Consider the following 6,416-nt stretch of genomic DNA (forward strand, 5'->3'; position numbering starts at 1 on the left):
CATTCTTGCCGAGTAGACCGATTCATCCGATTCATGAAGATCCGAAGCCGGGACTCACGGTCCAATGTGGCACTTGGCATTGGGTTATCAGTAGAACCAGCCATTTGTTATTTGCAGTTAAAGAACGTGATCTACACTGAAAAAGAAAGGAAAACAAAACGAAATAAGCAACTCATCGAGGTGATTTAAGTCTATTTTAAAATTCATTTTGACGTGTAGACTCAATGCACTTGCATAATTGATCTCCCTCAAGAATGATACAAGTGATCCCAAGACTCAATTTCTGTAAATTGATAAGCCAACTGTTTAGCTAATTCTTCCGGAAGAACTCTTGGTCGATAGATTTCCGTAAATCCTATCTATAGTCCACCATCGTCACGGGGATCGCACGAGTGACAATAGTGTTGAGATAAAATAAGTCAATCGGTTCCAACTTACCCGACGTAGAAGGGGTCATATTATGCCTACCGACGAAGAAGGGACTCATTGAAGTTTGACCTATAAAGACCGTTCTCAATTTTGGTTTATACGAGGAAGATCCCATCAACTTAATTATAATTCATTTTAAGTGAACGAATAACTAGCGTCTGCGTGAATGAATCAATTTAGGTGATGGCTTAAAAATCGTGTGACATGAGAATGTCAATGAAAACTAACTCGTGACCTATATATGTGTGGGTTTTCATGCAATAATTAGGTGGTTTGGTTTTTAGGCGGAATATGATGCATACTATCGTTACAATAAAATAAATAAATGAATGCAATACGTAAATAAAAATTTCCTAGTGTGGCCTATCCTAGTAAAAAGAACAAAATACAACTTTGGAATCCACCGTTGGACCCGAAAAGCTTGTCTTGGTGTTCCATCTTGATCCATGTAGCGGGAGTGAGCATCCGGTCTCCATCTTTGGTCTTCTCAAAATTACAATTAAAATTTACAAATATAAACCTATTTACATTCTAAATAAAAACTGTAATTAAAAGAAATAAAAATGGAGATACGAGATCTCAAAATACAACCAAGACCGTGTTCCATCATTACGGTAACACGTTCTACTAAGGCCACACTAAGTTACAACCGTTTGCAAAATTAAATAAATACGTAATAAAAGGCATTCAAAACATTCAAAATTAACGATAAATAAAATGCATCAACTAAATTAAATTTATTCGTGACATAATTCCGTAATTATGTTAAATTTATCCAAACCACCAAAGATAATTAAAATTATGTGACAAAACCGCTTCATCAACTTAATTTTAATTCGATATAATCCGTTACAATAAATCGTTTTAAAGTAACTTTAATTTACGTGGGTGAACCGTTTCACTAACAAGCGAGAGCATAAAAACGTTTTATGCAATAAAAGGGCCGAAAAAAAAAATTTTTTTTTTTTTTTTTTCTTTTCTGTACTGCTGTACGTGAACAGTACCAGTGGCCAAAAAAAAAAAAATTTTTTTTTTTTTTTTTTTTTAAATCGGCTGAAATGCAGAGAGCCTCTAAAGGCCAAAAAAAAAAAAAATTAATCGGCTAAAACGAGATCAAACAAGTGATCAAACAACAAAACGATTTGTAAAAACTCAATTGCAATTTAATCTAATCCGGATTAAAACAAAATTACAATTGACATGATCTTCACATATTGTTGTGATTATCGTTTAAAACAACAATTCGCAAAGAACAAATCGAAAACAAAACAGAAAATCGTCATCAAAGCAATCGTGTAAACTGGACACGATTCCCAATGAACAAAACAGGCCGTAAAAAAAAATTAAACCAGCCGAGACAAAAAAAAATGATGCCTCACGAAATTTTATGCAAAATTTTGATACATCTTTAACATATTGAAATGAATATCGATTACAAAACAATATGCAAAGATCAAAATTAAAACAAAACAAACCAACCATCACCGTGTAAACAAGACACGGATCCCAAGGCACAAAATCAACAAAAAAAAAAAAACGCAGCAAGAAAAATTAAAATGCCGAGCCAAAAAAATTAGCCGTGAGGCCGTGACAAAATTTTCACCATAAATTATCGATTCAAAAATCGTTTGATGAAAAACACATATAAAAATTTACGTGGCCTCGCTCTGATACCACTTGTGGGGTAATATCCGTATACTACCCTTTAATTATAGGATTATAACGCAAAATTTACATGTGATTATAGTCATAAAACGAAAAACATAATGAAACGATTAAGATGTAGAAATAACCTTCGGTCCTAGTGCAAAAGGCAATGAGAGATCAAAGTAGACCTCCTCCTAAATGATGCACCCAAGATGGTCCGAGAAATGCCCTTGTGCTAGATCGTACCCTCTAATTGCCTTTGCAATATTGAGAGGATAGTTTTTGTGAGTTTTGTTGGATGTGAGATCCGAGTTCTGAGAGGCACAATTCCCAAAACCCTAGTTTTGATTAGCAAATGATAATTAGGTTAGACAAGAGGAGAAGCTCTCCTTTTGTCTTTGGATGGCTCGGCCAAACCGAGTGAGAGGGAGCCTCATGGGCTTTTTCATTTCCTCTTCATATAAACTCGTGGTCCGAATCCTAATTGCTAAATGTATATGACACGGTTTCATTATAAACTGTTATCGGTTATCGGAAATTAAGGCATCAACTAATAATACGGGTTAGTTGAATTATTAATACATGTCCGACAAAACAGTATTGTATAATTATATTCAATATACATTTAATTAAATATAAAACGCTTATATTTAATTTTACGAATTAACTGGTTAATTCGCCTTTTGCCCATGATATTTAATCCGTATTAAATATAATATCTCAACATCACATTTTGACTAATTATTAGTCAAATAACTCATTAATCTTGGTTAGTCAAATATGGCATCTACATGATCGTATTTTCATACCGTCACATCACTCAAACGTATCCTATAGGTGTGACTTTTAGGGACCAATTGATCAAGTATGACAATAACGTCAAACTTATCTAGCAAGCCAACCGTTATTGATAAACGTGGATCAACAGATAATAATACCAAAAGTATGCCCTTTGATCCTTTTTGAGATTTATAAGTCTTTGCACTAACTGTTAAGGACACCAACCCCAACAGTAGTGAGAATGGAACACCGAACCTTGGGAACAAAGTACACATGAGATTTGACGGAATAGTCGTAAAGGGAAGAGTGAGGTGAAACTTCGAGGACGAAGTTTATTTTAAGGAGAGAAGATTGTAATACTCTATATTTAATAATTATATAATAATAATATTTTATTATATTTAGCGAGTTATGTTGAGACGGAATAATATAATAATATAATAATAATAATAAGATATATGTATTTATACACATACACTCACCTTATACTACCCTCACCTTATAATCCCACCATTATCCACTCAAACCTTATCCCAACATAATCCACCAAAATCCACAAAAGATAAGGGAGAAGAGAGAAAGAGAGGAAAAGGAGATTCCGTCACCTCGCCTCAAGATCGTAAGGTAAACCGTCTTATACTAGCGTTTATGTTATTATTTATATACCGTTGACTCACCCGCGACTTGGACCTGCTGTGTGACCACCGTGACTGACCGAACAACCGTCGTTGATCACCCTAGGGACGGTTTGACCGAGAGTTTTAAGGGGTTTTTTGTGGTCTTTGTAAACCGGTTTAGGGCAGGGATTTTTACCCTCCGTTCATGGTTAACCTAGGGTGGTGTTGGGTGGCTTTTGTCGTGAGTTGAGTGAGGGTGGCAAGGGTGGTCAGTAGTGGTGGATATGGTGGCTGTAGGTGGCGGGAAAGGAGAGAGGAAGGGGGATGTCGAGTTGTTGTTGTTTGTTGTTGTTGTTGCTTGTTGTGTTTGTTATTGTGGTTGTTGATGTCGGCTTTTGTGCGGCTGCCAGGTGGTTGTGGGCTGGTGGTAGGGTCCACCGTGGTCAGGGGGAGGCCACGGTGGTGGTGGCAGGGGCGGCTTATGGTGGCGGGTGAGTGTATGTTGTTAGTGTGGGTTGTTGCGGGTGGTGTTGATAGTGTGAGTTGTTGTTGGTGTCGAGGGTGGCCGTGGGTGTTGCAGCTGGCCGTGGCCACCGTGGCCATGGTGGTGGTCCACGGTGGCAGCGGAGGTGGTGGTGGTGGTATTTGGGTTGAGTCGGGTTTTTGGGTAGTGTATAAGACGGGTTTAATTAGCCGTATATGTATTAATAGAATAGTATATTTATACGTATTTGTATACGTATTAGATTAGTATGTTTATACATATTTGTATATGTATTAGTTTTGTATATTTATACGTATTTGTATTATTATCGTATTTTAGGAAATGGGTTTTGTGAGACGGTTTTACGAGACGGGCCTAGCTTTTGTGACGGATTGCTTATACGGATTTGCTGTGAGGTAGGTTTATCCTACTCAGTTTTCATTGTCGTATTTATTTATTAAATGAGTCTTTTGGTCATTTAATTGCATAGTGCGAGTCGTATTGCATGTTGTTGGTCATGACGACTCGACGAGTCGGGATTTGAGGAAATGGTATCCATCGCATGCTTGGAATATCATGGTGTATATGGTATGTCATGCATTTCATATTGTGACGGTTGTGATTGTATATGTTGGAGGATTCGTGTTGTTGCTTTTATGGAGACGTAAGACGGTTGGGAGACCTTCTTGCATTTATGTCGCCTCATGGAGCTTCCCACTCCAAGAAGGATGTGCACATTAATGGCTTGAGTTACGGAGGGACACCTGTGGTTGAGACACGACGTCTGGCAGGGGATCCGGTTGGCTTCCGGATCCGATATGTCTAGGCGTGTCCCGGTACCTGTTTGTGGTTATCGGTATATCTGGGCGTGTCCCGGTACCGTGGTGGAGGTTGCTTGATAGTGGTTCATCCATATCATAGTCATGTTGTATGTCCACACACTCGAGTCGAGTCACAGTTTATTTATTTAATGAAACTGACGTTTGTGTATCTGTGTCTTTGTCACCTATCCCTTGGGGTGGCCTGTGTCGATCCATATGATATCTTTTGGTCATATGGGGAGCAGGTTAAGTACATGTTGTTTGGATAGTATGCGGGAGACGGGACGAGCTTGATGAATCACGAGACGAGTCTAGTTTGCTAGAAGAGTATAGATGTCATGAGTTGTACTTTATTCATTTGTTCACGTTTGTGTAATTCACTAAACTTTACATTAATAAAATGTTCTTTGATTAAAGTTTTGAAACCCTACCTCGGGAAATTGAGATGGTTACGCTCCAATTATCTTGGCCGGATAGTTGGGGTGTTACACAAAGGGAAGCTTGTTTCTTCTTTATTTGGTTGCCTCATGATCCGTGGGGATCATTGGGGGGCCGTGAGGGTCCTTCATCATTGCCCAGATACTTGTTTTATTGACTTAGGCCTTTAGTATTAGTCTCCTCTTTGTTGCTTGGTCGTTAGATGCGATCCATTTAGCTCTATTTTGCTCCATATATACAAGGTTAGCATTCCTCTCCTACCAAGGACACAAAACCTCATAGAATATGCAAAGTTGGAATCTAAAGATAAGAAACGACACTAATGCATACAAGAAAGCATAGGAACGAGGCTAGTTAAGGGACTAAATGTGCGTAAATACGAGTCACATCATATGGTATAAACTTCGGGGACGAAGTTCCTTTTAAGGAGGGAAGGCTGTAATACCACGATTTTCTGATCCCAGTCTACACTACAACAAATAAGGTCAAAGGAGACCATATAAGGCGGCTGTTCTCAGTCGCCATTATAAATACAGCAACTAAGAACCATCGCCCGCACTTGGTAGCTAGGTTTAGTCGCCTTTGGCGACGGGACATAGTCGCCAAATTTGGCGACTGATTTTTTAAAAGCGGGCGACAGATACGCGTCGCCAAATTGGCGACTTATTTTACTCTTCAGTCGCCAAATTGGCGACTGTCATTAGTCGCTATTTATTGGCCACGTCACCTCCATATGGGGGCAATTGGCAACGGGCTTCAGTCGCCAATTTGGCGACGGTCTTCTGTAGCCAATTTAGTACAAGGACACCTAAGTTTATGTTGTTCCAAATCATATGAATCTCGACATCTAGCAAATTCAATAAATCCACGAACTCCCTTTACAAATCTAGTGATAGGGCGTCTCTTCTTATCTACTCTTTCTTCGTACATCCAGCTACGTTCAGATCTCTTCATTTTAATCTAGGCAATATATAGCAAACTAACCATTTTAAATAATAATATTTAATTTCAACAAAAACATTTTACTTTACATTTGTACTAACTTATCACATTATAGTACATCAACAATGGTTATCTCATCCTCCATTTTATGCTAATTTCAAGATTTCAATTGGGTCCTTATCACTCCAACCTAAACCCATCAATGTACGTTTCGAGTCACTAGCAAACACACATTTGTGATTTATTAATGAGAAAAAA

The sequence above is a fragment of the Silene latifolia genome, unplaced genomic scaffold (assembly GCF_048544455.1).
Source record: "Silene latifolia isolate original U9 population unplaced genomic scaffold, ASM4854445v1 scaffold_291, whole genome shotgun sequence".
Taxonomy (NCBI): domain Eukaryota; kingdom Viridiplantae; phylum Streptophyta; class Magnoliopsida; order Caryophyllales; family Caryophyllaceae; genus Silene; species Silene latifolia.